General features: G+C 42.0%; 1 long non-coding RNA gene across 2 annotated transcripts in view; it reads right to left on the reverse strand.

Moving 5' to 3' along the window:
• LOC149867221 (uncharacterized) overlaps positions 1 to 14,841 on the reverse strand; it is a 306,230-nt gene that overhangs the window by 218,571 nt on the left and 72,818 nt on the right. For both annotated transcript variants that reach the window (XR_016441617.1, XR_016441618.1), the window contains exon 2: positions 8,161 to 8,302. This is a non-coding gene — a long non-coding RNA (uncharacterized LOC149867221). The remainder of the gene's footprint in view (positions 1 to 8,160; positions 8,303 to 14,841) is intronic.

Genomic DNA, 14,841 nt, shown 5'->3' on the forward strand with positions numbered 1-14,841 from the left:
GCTTTTCTGAAGTCAAGATATATGACATGAATCTCATCTCCCTCGTCCAGGTGATAGGTCACCTGGTCATAGAAGGAAGTGAGATTGGTCAAACAAGACCTACCCGCAACAAACCCGTGCTGGCTATCCCTTAGGATGTTAGCCTGGGCCAGTCCCTCAAGGATGGCCTCCTTAATAAACTTTTCTAAGATCTTCCCCAGGATAGAAGTCAGGCTAATGGGCCTGTAGTTAGCCGGATCCACTCTCCTCCCTTTCTTGAAGATCGGCACCACATTGGCCTTCTTCCAGTCTTCGGGCACTACACCAGAGCGCCAGGAGTTTTCAAAGATCCGTGCCAGGGGCTGGGCTATGACACTCACCAACTCCTTGAGTACCCTGGGGTGCAGATTGTCAGGGCCAGCTGACTTGAAGGTATCCAGCTTCTCAAGGTGTTCCTTCACGAGGTCAGCATTGATGGAGGGTAGGGGATCCCCATCACCCGGATCTCCCTGTCCCATAGCAGGCATGGGCATCCCGTGGGACTGATGAAAGACTGATGCAAAGTACCTATTTAATAGGTTGGCTTTTCCTGGGCGTCAGTTGCCCCATCTGGTTTAGCAGGGGTCCAACGTTGCCCTTGCTTTTCCTCTGGCTCCCCACATATCTGAAAAAGGACTTTTTGTTGTCCTTGATGCCTGAAGCTAGTTGGAGTTCAGCTGCAGCCTTGGCTTTCCTGGTTTGCTCCTTGCAGGACCGGACCAGCGCAGAATAATCCTCCTTGGAGGTGAATCCTGTCCTCCATCCTTTGTATGCTTTCCTTTTTAGCCGCAGGAGGTCCGCTAGGTCCCTGGAGAGCCAGGAGGGGAGCATGTCAAGGGAAGAGGGAAGCAAACTACTTACATCACATATATGTCATTTATCTTACATCTCTAGACACTTCCCATCCCACACTATTATAGCTGTAAAAGACTGAGAAACCCAAGACATATAGATATTCAACTGCTATGATTTAAGAAAGGAGAAAGTGGTCAACTCACATTTACCCCTATAATACAATGCACAACAATATATTTGAGCCTTTGCTGAGGATTTAAAATAGTGTCACCCGACTTCAAAATCTCAGCTCACTTTCTTGCTTCTTACTTGTTCCAGCCCTCCCATTTTTGAAAACTTAGATAGTATCATTTCATCCAGGATTACCTGAGGCAGTGCTGTGGTCTTGAATCTAGAGCTGGCCTCCAAGTAAATTTGGGAACCCTGAACAAACCCACTCATTCAAATGGGCCAGGTAATCTAAACATGACTGTAAAACTTAAATAGTTAACATAACTTCTGTTCTGATCATAAGCTCAAATATCAAATTAATGTTGTGCTAATTGTAAACTGCCACAAGGGAAGTTCAGTGTAGTACCGTGGTGTGTTTAATAGACATGAGACTGCTCATTTTCATTCTAAAAATAAGTTCTGCTGGATAAAAATGAAGAAGGTCCTTACACATCTTCTCTCTACCCAACACTGAATAACAAATTACTATGACTATTTGCATACTTACTACCTACGTGCCACAGTTGAGATCAGGCGTCCACAGTATTTCTACAATGCATAGTATAAATTATATCAAGTTTCTGCCTTAACATAAATGATGCCAAGAATTTATAATCTAGAATTTATAAACATAGGGAAGGAGTAGGGGAACTATTTTATCTCTTTGCACAGATTAGCAACTGATCTTCCGAGGTCATACGATTCCTGTGTTGAAAGGAAACCTAGATCTCCTGCACCCCAGGCCACTGCCATTCCCTTATTTTGGCAGTTGAAAACAGATTGCCTGTAACCAACCCGACCTGGGCCTCAGGTCTTAACGCTGTGATTTAGTAAGCAAAAAAACCTAATCATAGTAAGGGGAGTAGGGAACCAGAGAACAGCTAAGAGAGCCCTAACCATTCCATTACAATACCAACCTTTGCAAATGAAAATTTTGACTCCTACATGCCTCAAATGAGCTCACAACTAGGCTGTGGTACGAGGAGGGTGAGATATCCTTCTTTAAGCAACATGAGGGGTCCTGGTACTTGAAGCACTGTTTCTAGAAGCTGATTCACTTGAGATTTACACAAAAATAGGGAGTGGGTAGGTTTATTATGGCTTTCTGACAGATTGCCAAGTTATTGAACTCCTAGTTGAAATCAGAGCCTACTTTTGGCAAAGGGTTGTATAAGCAGCCAGGAGAGATCAAAGGGTGTCCCCAGACCATTTCATTCCTGCATGTCACTATCAATATGTAAACCACAGGTGACAGAGTACTTGGGTACAATGGTAAAGGTAAACTAGTGTAAGCCAGTTTAATAGACCCGCAGATCTATGAAACTGTTTTGTCTGTACTAAAGGGAACTTCTAGGGCTCTTCTGTTGCTGGGATTCATATTGGGGACTGTTATCCACAAGGAGTTGAATGAGTTTGACCTTAAGGCAGAGTTACAGAGGAAGATGACTCATTTTGCAATGTTCCCTTCAAGGGCGTATCTGTTACTTTTGCTGGTATAGTCAAAGGAGTGTGCGTCTCCAAAGCAAACATGTCTCCTTGAGTAATTCTTCAATTGAACGAGAAGACAAGAGTGACCAGATAACAGATATACAAGTCAACACTTCATTGGAAAGAAAAACCGAGGGAAGGAAATTCTAGCTGACAAACTAAAGGCAAGACATTGCCATATAAATTTGGGCATGCCACCCCATCTCTCTGAAAGGATACCTAGCAGTAATGGCTGTCACCAGTACCTTTTCTGAAGACCCAATAGACAAAATGTAAGTCCCACAGGGCAGAATTGTCTGACTGTAGTGCCTGGCACAGTGGGGTTCCTTGGCAGAACAGATAATAAAAAGCTTGTTGCTAGGGTAACTTTTAATGTCCTACTGCTAGGAGTTTCCATTCTTGGCATGCTTGGAATGCCAAACAAGCTCTGAGGAAAGAGCTATCAGAAAACTTGATAATTATATCTTATGGCTGATAATTGCCAAGGCCAGCCTACCATTTAGGCATAGCTCCAAATAAGACTGCAGGTTCCTCTTTTCACTGATCCTTCCCTCATCTTCAGTCAGCCTTCTGTCTGCTTTTTCTTTCCTGTTCTGCTGAACACAGCAATGTACTCAAGCACCTGCTGCATGAAGTTCAGTTTTCCACCATCCTAGTATGTCCATATAGGAAAACTTTTTAGCATTTAAGACATTTCAGGGGAGAGACAAAGAAGCTATTTTAACCATTCAGAAGCATTTGTACATGTTGTGTACTAGTAAACTCGTTGAGTGCGCTTCAACATGTTCAATGTTAACTGGTAAGCTACAAGGTAGAATGCACTTGTTTGGGAGGTGAACTCTACATGGAGGAGTACATAGAGAAGGGAAAGTTGTTGAACTTGCCTAATTAGCACACTCCAGTCCGCCTCCACATCTAGTGTATTCAGTGTCCATGCTTCAAAATGGCAACAGGGGCACTTTAACTAAAGCTCATCAATTGTGCAGCATGGGATGCTGAATACACAAGACACTGCAGAATGTAGTCTTTGGGCCCCGTGGCATCAGCTTCTGCAACAAATTATCCTCTAAAAATTTGAGCTCATCTAACCAAATCTTTACTCTGACCGCCTACTATGAAACACCCAAGTGCAACATTTCACACTGTGATTTTTATTTATTTTTTTAATCTTACAGCATATGCTTTACCGTGTTACTGATCAACCTTTCTTCTACTTGGTGACTGTCGTGCTGCAAGCTGCTTTTTGTTCAACAATTCCTTAGCATAGAGCAGGATTTCAGGTAACTTTGCATATGCCAACAGTAGCCAGCACCTTGTCTCTGCTAGTTTGGAAGGTAAAGAAATTCTAAATCAAAGTCAGCCCTGGCAAAAGTGGAAACATGGACGAGTGAATTCCATAGACCTGCTTCCATTTAGACCACAGCTGACTTTAACTTTCACCTTTACCAACCAAGATAATAAAGCTTTCCATGTTGAAAGTCAATAGTATTGTTCCGTCTCTGCTCTCCTTTCCCTCATGAGAAGCTTAGGCTCTCCCCACTCCCACATAAGAGAGATCTACATTTCCTACCATGTCTTGCAAAAAAAGGGAAAGAAGCTACATTCTGCTGAAGCAGTCGTCCTGTCAGATGCTTTTGTTCCCCCTTGGTGTAAGTCAGAAGTAGTTCTAATGCAGGCAGTGGAGTTACACTGGTCTAAAGAAGAAGATGGGAAGTCCATGCTTTGCTAATATGGCCATGCTACTTGATGGACTATGGTGATGCTTCCATCAACCCAGACCACTTCAGAACAAGGAGTACTGAGGAAACACTGTCAGTATACACACCATGTTGACACAGCTGATTAACAAGCATCACTGGAAAGACCCTTCATATGAAACAAAAGGGAATACTACCAATTAGGGGAACTACAGCTGCAAAGTTAATCTCCTAGGGAAACTGCAGCACAGGGCAAGGGACAGAAGTTACACATGAACCAGTTTAAGTGATCAGAAACTGGTTTAAACCTGTAACAGAACATAAGTTCAGTGCACATAAACCAGTTTCAAAATGGCTGAAACTGGTTTAAGATAAACTTGGTTGAATGTAGTATCAGATTTAATTGATTTAGGTCAAACCAGTTTATGGAACTTCTGTCCAAGATCCCTTCCTGGTTTAAGTTAAATTAGAGTCCTCCAGCATGCTTTTCAGGCTGGGCTGGGCTGTGCTGTCTGCTCTAGAGAGCAGAGCTGGCCCCACCCCTCTCCTACCCAGCCAGACCGTCTGCCTGGCTTCCCCCTGCCCCACCCTCCCCTCGCTTGCTGCTTAAGCAGGGATCCCGCCTTCCCCCAGAGCAGGGACCCCAGTGGCATGGACCCCAGCAGGCATCTGGCCACACCACCCCCATGTTAGATAAAGCTTAGAGACGATCTGAGCGCTGTCAGTTTGTTGCAGATAGTATGAAGAAGTAGAGAAGGGCAGACTGAAAAGCTCAGTATCGTCAACAGATACCCTTTACCCCCTTTGCCTCAGAGTGCTAGCTGGGGTTCAGGATCCAGTAATACTCCCCACCCCTTGAGCAGCAAGTGGGGGAAAAGCCTGGCAAGGGCTGCTTCCCTTTCCCCCTTAGACATGCCCTGGCTGGGGACTGTGCAGTCCAGGGTAGGGGTTTAAACTGCTTCCTAATCATAGCATCCTGCCAGGGCCTGGCGATGCCCCCCTCATGTCAGCATGGTGGAAGGGAAGGAATGGCTCACTCTAGCACCCCCCAACTTCTGCCTTGAGCCACTACAGGCATGTGCCTGCATTTCCTGATTCAAAATTGATTGTCTATCCACTTGCAAAAATCAGCTCAATCTCTGAAGGTTAGACTAACCTGAGAAGATTAAATCAATTCAGGTTCAGGCTTTTTGAATGTCTGTCCCTAGAGTGACGTACAGAATATCTAATAGCAGTATGAAACATTCAGTGCATACCAAAAATGCTTCAGTTGGGAGACAGACAGAACCTCACTCACTGCTCTGGGATATTTTTATCTGAATCATCCAATCCTCCAGAAAACTGGAAGGTTGTGACTTTTAATGTAAAACTTTAAGCACCCTCTTCCCCCAATTACTTTTGAATTATGATCTTTATGGAAGCAAATAGCATAAACACTTGGCCTAAACTAGAGGACAATGAAGTCTATCTAGCATTATTTAATCTGACTCTTTGAATAAGAAATAGGAGCAAACATCAAGAAACTGAAAACCAATCATCTGTTTTCTAATGTTGGACTAGGCTCCTGAGGAAAGTAGTGGAAGTCCCACCATTTGAACACTATTAATTTGACAAATATATATACCTGTATTGGGCTTATGTGCAGACAAGATAGCCTGTTACCAAAGGGGTTTTGTTTGTTGGTTGCTCTTTGTCTTCTACAGACATTTGCTAGACTAGCAAGTTGAGATTCCATCTGCAAAACACTGTGGACAGGTTTTTTTTTTTTTAGAACTCATAGGATGATCCCTGCAAGTCCCTGTGACAACTGCAATTGGATATTCAACATATCATTTTTCTGTGCTTCAATCTGCTTGTGAACCCCAGAGTGGTGAGGGAGGATGTGATTGTGTAAGATACAGATATGCCTCCAAACTTCTTTTGCATCATGAAAGTTTTCCTACCTTTGTTTCACAAGAAGTATGTTAAACAGCTAATGAAGAACAGCTTTGTGCAGTCAAGAAGCATATTTCCTCACAAACTATTTATCTCTGACTATCCCCTACTACATATTATTATTGCCACTCAATGTTTACAATGGAAGGGTGCTTGATTTTGGTGTCATAAAATCCTGAAGAGCAGAATTGAGGTCTGGCTCAACTCTGGGACATCCTTTCAAGCGTAACTTTCCCTCCCATGAAAGACTAGAAGAGGGCTCCACAATCAGAAACTGACTATTTTGCCACTGAGGGACAGATTTGTGGTCCATGTTTTATTGCCTTTGAGTCCAGATATTTTAAACAAATCACCAATGATACCAAAACACACAAGTAAGGAAACACCACCTGTAGACATCATCTTGTCCTATATATTGCCCATAAACACCTGAGGCAAAAATCTGCCAGCATTTCATTAACTTAGGAAGACAGAAACAGAATGTTAGGTTTTGTTGCATTGAATGAAGACAAGGACAGCGGCTAGGATGGCCATCAAGGTACCTCAAAAATAGAGGACAGTTGCATTTAGTGCAATCCCCACCACTATGAACATTCCATGCCTCCCAAAGCTGGAGGGGCACAGTGAGCTCGCGCAGGTGGTGGCAGCACTGGGGGCATGGCAGTGCTGAGCAGGGAGCTCCTGCAGGCAGCCACAGTGGTGTCAGCAGTGGGGGCAGGGGGAGGGTGCTGAGCAATGAAAAATAGAGGACATAAAGGCGTCCAGTTTCATATTAATAGAGGACAGAGGACCAGAAAACTGGACAGTCCTCTATAAAACCAGATGAATAGCCACCCTAACGGGGCCAAATATTTTGGCTGCTGTTAGAGAACAAGGACTTTCCTTTGGTAATGAAGGGACTTTGAAGAGTGGAACAAATGCAGAATGAAATAAATTAGCATAGCTTAAGGAAACATTTACAACCAGACACTGAAAAGGGACTTGGTAGCATAGCTTCGAACAACATCCCACGATACATCTGGCTTTACTAATTATGCCAGACATTTGGAGCAGAATGGATTTTACTCTGGTTTTAAACTACAGAGGATGAAAGCAACAGCTCATTCTATTATCAGTGCAGGTTGACTGGTTCTTAAAGAATGAAGCTTTTAAAAAAAAGACACAACCCCACTGAGTTTAACTGGACTGCACCAATGCAGAGGTGGACAGAATCTGAGTTGATACAAACAATATATTAAACATGATCTTTAAATGCCAGGAAAAGTCAAGATTGCACAGACCCAGAAAACAGTATCTAAAGGTTTCAGCAATAGTCTGCAACTGATGGCACATGGGAAACCTGATACCTGCAATACCTTCCAGAATGGCTTACAGGTCTATAGTTGTCCATGGGCAGTAGCATAACGTGGGGTGGGCAAGTGGGCACATGAACTGGGTACTGCCTAGGGAAGGGGCTGCAGAAAGACAGGGCAGGGGGGTACATCACCACCACGCTACTGCTTACTTCAATACTGCCTGCCTAGGTTGAAAACAAAGTCACTGTATCTACTGTGCCATTTTATGACCTCCTTCAGTTACTAATCAACAGAAGCTACGCTATGCTAAAAAAGGCATGGTACTTTTGATGTAGCACCCTTCTGTTCACCACTCTGTCAAGTGGGATTGCTGGACTTATAAAGATGTTAACTACAAGACCAACCTCATGCGGACAAAAAAACTGTAGGTCAGAACTCTGCAAATCTGACTTTATTTCCTTCCTTTTATGGACTACAGTGGGTCCCTCCATTTACGCACTGCCAAAATTTCCCCATGTACATCTCCCATCACCACCTCTGCTCCCCAAGCCGTCTATTTAAACAACAAACTCCTTGGGGCAAAGACTGTGCTGTGTGTATAGAGTACCTTGTACAGTGAGACCTTGATCTCAGAGCCAGCAGGTGCCACTATAATAAGAGTAAACCACGAAGTGTATATGTTGAGTTAAGGTATGACAGTTCACATTTCACAGCAGAAATACCTGAATTGGCACTTTATCCCTGATGTAGAGTCCCTTGTCATCTCTGAAACTTTGTATGTCGTTGACTGATTGTGTAGTAGGCTTGAAGATTCCTTCAGTCAGCAGTTTTAGGACTACTCTTGGATGAGTATTTCAGAAGTTACTGCAATACAAAATGGAAAATAATCAATATGGTAAAGCTTTTGTAATAAGAATTAAATATTAGAACAGGTAGACAATTTAAAATACACAACTGTGTAGAGGTATGCATGCTAGGTTGGTTCCTAAAATCAGGACACTAGCATTAGCATGTAATTTAAGAGGATTAACTCCATTCCCTATGAGATGGTTTTCCCAGACCCATGTCAGTTTGCCTGTATTGTGCAGAGATACCAGTTCATTCAAAAACACATGTGTATGTCCCCACAACTCTTTTATGCCTATAGACATACCCATTGGGTCCTACTCTGCAGCTGTAAATGAAGCATGCAAAAAACCCTTCTACGTTGGATCGAACTACATTGAACGGTAGCAACAGTTGACCCATGTGACACCAAAATATTGTGGTTAAAAGAAGAAAAGGCCTGGTCCAGGCTGAACTTTACTAACACAGCTATCTCAAGAGAGGGGAAAGGGATATCACACTCCTAATTGACATTTATACTTTTCTCCCCGCACCCTTTTCTACCCTTTGTCTTCCTAATTTCCAGCTATTTCCTTTTTCACATATGGCCTCATTTCTATTTTGGAGAACTCAGCTACAGTAGCCTCTCTTACTTACCTTTGGTATTATTTCCCCATTGTCCCCCATTCCCCACCTCCCCTCCCTACTCTTTGTTTTCCTAATTTCTACCTATTTACATTCTCACTGACATCCTGTCATACTTTTAGCTTCTATCATTCCTTGGAGATCTCAGAACAGCAGATACCCCCTATGCCTGAAGAGGGGTGCTTGTGCCCTAAAGCTTGCAAAGAACATTTTTTCAACTATTCAGTTGATCTCATAAAAGATATCACACCTGCCCAAAGAAGCTTTCCTGCCTATGCCATTATAAACTGCATTTCTATAAAAGGGGTTGCTAATAGTATTCTACCAGAAAACTCCATGGAAAGTTGTTGGGGTTTATCTGAATAGTTGTGCCAGTAAAATCGAAAGCACACCTAACTAATGTCGGCATGCTAGTAAAAGGAAGTTTACTAGAGAACTAAATATGGATCACAGGGGAGGACTTCAAAACGTGTCATCAGTCTTATCATTGACATTTTCTAAGATGTCCCAAAGCAAAAAGGCAGCAATTCAATGTCTGCTGGCCACTGCCACAAAGACTAAGCATGTCAAAGCTGAAGATAACTTTTAAAAACTAGAAGTAGGCTAACACAGTAGTCTTCCATCTCAGTTCGAGTCTAATGCCCAGTAAACCTGGAGGCAAGTTTACTATTTCTTGGCAAGACACTGAAGTGTTCAAACACCCTAAGCATCCCCTTTCCAGAAAAATACTGTTAACTGACACCACAGTTGTCATTCACAACCATGACAAATAACAGTCTGGCACCTTCAAGGACAGGGAAGGTAACATGTTAAGAAGGTAGTGTAGGGAAATTCGCTCATGTGGCAGTGTAAGCACTATCATTCACAAGTTCACTTTTTAGAGTTGTCAGTACAATACCACAAAACGCAAACCTAGCTTGAATTGTGAATGCACATAATGAGGACAACTCAGAGGACAACTCCATGCAGGCATTTTTATAAGGCAAGTCATTCAACCTGAGTTATGGCAAAGGTTTTTTTTGAGCGGTTGAACATGGAGCATCTCTGTACCTTTGCAGATACAGAGATTTTCCGAACAACAGAAGCAACTAGTGGCACTACTTCTATCCACAGAGAACAGTTACCAATGTGCTTCAGCAACCTAGCTTCATCCAAAGTGAACTGAACGTCTTCTGAAAGGTGCTGACAGAATCTGGGTATCCAGTTCAGTTGTTTGTACACACAAACCAATCTTTGAAAAGATATGGTCACAAATGACACACAGGCCAAACACCTCTTCCTAGACCTAGAACATTAGCACTAACACCCAGAAAGCAAGTACAGCATGAATTGACTAGGCAAAGTGATTAAGAGGTGCAAACTCTCCTGCAGAACAACCTGCATTACAAAACATGACATTTCTTCAGAGGCTGTACATTTCTCAGCCATCAAGGATAAACATGACAAGCGATACAGTGGCTCCCACCACGATGCTATTTGATCCTAAGGCAATAGCTAGAGCCCAATCAAGCCATGATTTCAGTATGTGTGGCACTGTACAAAACTGAACAAATTAAACCACCTACTTTAAGAGATTATTGCTATTAGTATCTGTAGAGTTTTTGGTACGGTTGGCTAAAAAGCTTATATCCCTCAATTTATTGCTGATTGAGATAAAAGCTGGGCACAGGCAGACTTTAAAGTCAAGTATAAATAGTTTTGTTTTAAGTGATGGGTCCCTGCAGTAACTAAACAGCTACACACTCATTGATTTGTACAATCAAAAGAATGCACTACCCCTGGCACTTAAGGCTTTAAAATATTGTTTTATTTTCAAAATGGCTAATGCCTGAATCTTACTTATTTCTTTAGTCTTTGTTTCTTTAGTCTGCCTGCTCCTTTTTTTTTTTTTTGAAAAAAAGTTTCATTTCACAGGTAACTTTTTTTTTTTTAAGTTTAATTCTGTTTCTAACCAGATTCTGACCGATTCCCTCTAACTTTTTGTAATTATACAACTCAGGAAGTCTTTTGGGTAAGTCTGGGCTAAACAGCTTGTGGCATCACGCAGATAATATTAATGTTAAGAGATAGCCAGGTTCCCTTATGAATAAAGAAAAATGCAAGGGACTCTGAAAAATAAAAGCAATTGTACCGATTCCAAAATGGATCTTTGTGCAGCCATATGGTCCCCAGAGTATTTTGCATCTGTTTCCCTCATGATTTCTCTGTAATAACATTTTCTTTTGAAGGCTGTGCAATGAAAGGAGATAATTGCTTCAAAGCAGCCAAAACTATGCAGTTTGAATATTCAAATCCATAAAACTTTAAGTTTGGCAAATAAAATATTCTACTTGTGAGAAGCTAAAAAACTCAAGATGCAAAATTTGACTGACTAGAACACTTCAGCCTGATGGGGATTTTAAATACGTATATGTTTAAGTCTGCTACCCCCATAGCTTTGCAACTCAGAATGCAAAATTGATTCTGTGGGTATTCGTTTTATTTTTTTAAAGAAAGGATGCGATTCTCCAGTCCCAGCAAGCGGTGCTCCGGACAAGATCTGATGAAAGGGAGGAGGAGCAGAGAGTGGCAGTAGAGAAAGAAGGTAGAGGATTCAGGATGGTTTTCAAATGTGGTCTTTGCCAACAAAGTAACCTTGGATTCTTGGGCTCCAGTATGTGGTGCAAGCTGTGGCAGCTCCTAAAGGTGCAGGGAGAATATCTGTCTCCTGGTATCTGTCTATGCCAAGGGCAAACAGAAAAGTCACTCCAACTGTATCTAATGAAAGACTTGCCCCAGGGCTGACATCTTCAAGTTGCTGGGGAAGCCGGGTCAGGAATTTAGGAGGATTTTTAAAAAGTGACAAAAGATACTATTGGCAGATGTCATTAAGAGAGTGGATATATGACTGTACATCCTGTAATCTAATATGGTTTACTCAGAATATAAAAACCTGCAAGCCGCACCTTAAGTACCTCTGATACCAAGTTCTCTCACTAATTGGTATTTTATTATACTTACACACCACTAGCAGCCCCTAAATAAAATGATTCTATCTAGCAATTGAGTAAAAGTCAAATCTTTAGGCCTGAAATGACATTTTGTTCTATTCTGGGCTGGGCTATGCAGGACAACTTAATTTTCTTCTACAGATGATTTACTGTAACATTGCAATTTGTGCTAAATCATTTAATAGAGCTTAAGGCTGAATTCCACATCCATTTAGTTTGACAGCAGATGGGAAGATGGAACAATTCATCCCATCTGGAGTGCTGAGTCAGTATTTATTCCACTCTGTGGTTTATCCTTGCAAGTCCAGTCCAGTAAAACAGAGATTTTGTGCCCAAAATACCTATGTCCATGTGAAGACTAATTGAATTATCGTCTTCAAGAGATGTTAATTTGTGGAGTTATAAAAAACATTGAGCAATTGAACTGGATTCAAGCCTGCAATCCTTTCAGAGACTGAACTCCCATCTAGGGTCAAAGATAGTTGCCAAGCATCAGGCTTCTTGCTGACAATGGCAAACTATGCAAACTGTTAACTATGGTTTTGCTTGCACTCAGATTCTCTGGTTCAATGAATATTTAGTCAGTCAAAATGGAAAATGGAAAAACTTTTACAGGAAGGACTGAACATGTGTATATTTTCTATTCCACCCTCCACTTCCCTGGCATCATGTAGCCAAGGAGTTAAGACTCCACAGGATGAAGGGAAGGAAATTGAGCATGGGTCTCCCATGGGTATGGCTAGGGCACCAATCACTGGGCTACAGAATAAAGAGGAGCATTACTTTGTCTGTTGGCTATGTCTTTGAAAGAAAGAGTAACCCATTCATTCATTTTTTTAAAAAAGCAATAGTTTAGGTGCTTAAAAAGGGTTCTTTTTGATATCTTTTATTGAACTAACCATACAGCTGGAAGAAAAATGACAAGCTTTTGGGCACAAACTACATTGGTTCTTTGCATGAAGGAATGCAAGCTCTCTGCAGCCCATAGTAAGATAGCCAAATCCCAGAAGGAGCAGGATTTAACCCACATCTCTGTTCTCAGCATTTCCTTAATGGGAAACGTGGAGAGCTCCCCAGTGAGTGCACTGCCTGTTGTGACCCCCTTTTTAGGTATTTAATGCCTCTCCTGTACTGAACTAGAAACAGGTCCCTAACTTGGCTGCTTTGAATTCTATTAAGTAGACAGTAGGACTGTGTGAGATTTTGCCAGCTGTTTCATTTTGACACTTTCACCTTGTTTCGAGCTTGAAACAACAAAATCAAAATGAAACAAAGGTTTTCAAAACAGCCTCAAAACGAAGCAAGGGCAGTCAAAATGTTTCAAAATGTTTTGAGTTTTGAAGCTGAAGCTTGGCCTGCCTGCGGGGAAACAGAAATTAAGGAGAGGGAGGGGGAAAGAAGAGGGAAGGACACAGCGAAGGCACACCTTAACACATACTGGTGAAGAAGCTCCTGCAGGAGTAGAAAGAAAGGCTCTATCACAGTTTGACTGCCTGAAATGCTGCTGGTGCTACTATGCTAGTGTTCACTAAGTTATTATTAGTATTACCTGTTGTCATTTGAAGTGGTGGATCAGGGATGAGGCTGTAGGGGAGGAGGAGAAGGAGACCTCATTGGGGCACACTACCATGTCATGTAGAGGTCCCAGCACCAATGAGGGCATGCCTTAACACACACACACACACACACACACACACACACAAACGTCATGTGTTTTGCTTGTCAGCAGCTTGAGGTGCAGTTTCCCAGAACCCCCTGCACCTATCTTCTTGAAACTTGGCAGGCTTCATGGCCTCAGCAGGGGATACCCTCACTACTGTTTTCATCCAAATCTGCCAAAAAATTACAAAGTTATAGGCAATTTCATATTTCCCCATTACAGCTTATGGGTGAAATGTCGAAACAGCAAAACAGGTTTGAAGAAAAGAAACAGAACAGTGGTTTCAAAATGAAACAAAACTCAGAACAAAACACTGTCCTGTTAAAATAGCGAAATGGAAGTTGAAACAAAATGGTGCTGTTTTATACAATCCCAGTAGACAGGCATCTAAAAATCAGGTGTTGCACTTCTGGCTCTGGAATGCCCAAGACTCTTTTCAGGATCTAGCCCTTGATCCTTTGTGCTTTCATCTCACAACTGTAAAATTGGGGATAATAGTACATTCCTACATCACTATATTAAAAAGTAAGGGACGTTGAGGTGGTATAGCCCACAGCACAAAGCTCTCATAGGGAAGTGAAAACAACTCAAACTCTCTAGCACAGCCCTAAGGGTTCAATTGTTAATCTTGCACAACTGATTGCTTATGTGCATCTTATAAATGCATCTGGAAGTGGCACTTAGTTCTGCTCCACTGCAAAACTTCTGGTGGTTTCTCAACTGACTTTTTGAAGGGGCAGATCCCATTCAGAACATGGAAAGAAAGGCTAATGGCAGAGGAAGAAGCAACTGTCTACAGCTCAGTTAAAGATGGACAGAAAACGTATTTGGGATTGAGAAGATTGTTCCGATACCTTCCATGAGAGTAATAAATCTTTGGCATCCACTTCCTGTGAGAAACAGTCAGAGGAAGACTTAAGTAAAGCCAATAGTGCTATTCCCCTGCAAATAACTGCTCTGCTATACGAGAACTTACTGCCTGCAAAATCTTATGCCTTTTAGCAGTGATGCTGCCACATCATGTGAAGCAGCCATAGGATTAGAGCAGAGACAAGTGCTGTCAACTCAGACTGCAGAGGCAGACCTTGAACACAGCTGCACCCACATGACCATAGTAGTAGTAAATACATTACTTCTTTGCAAAAATGTAATAGAACTGTAGATATCACCACTAGGGACCTACTCATTTTGCAGTTGTGGATTTAATGAAAATCAGGCATTGTCTCCGAAATCTGCAAAAAAAACTTACGAAAAATAAAATTTTGGCTCCCCAATGGAACCCA

Source organism: Crocodylus siamensis, chromosome 4 (assembly GCF_052110815.1).
Source record: "Crocodylus siamensis isolate JL-2025a chromosome 4, ASM5211081v1, whole genome shotgun sequence".
NCBI classification, from domain to species: Eukaryota; Metazoa; Chordata; order Crocodylia; family Crocodylidae; genus Crocodylus; species Crocodylus siamensis.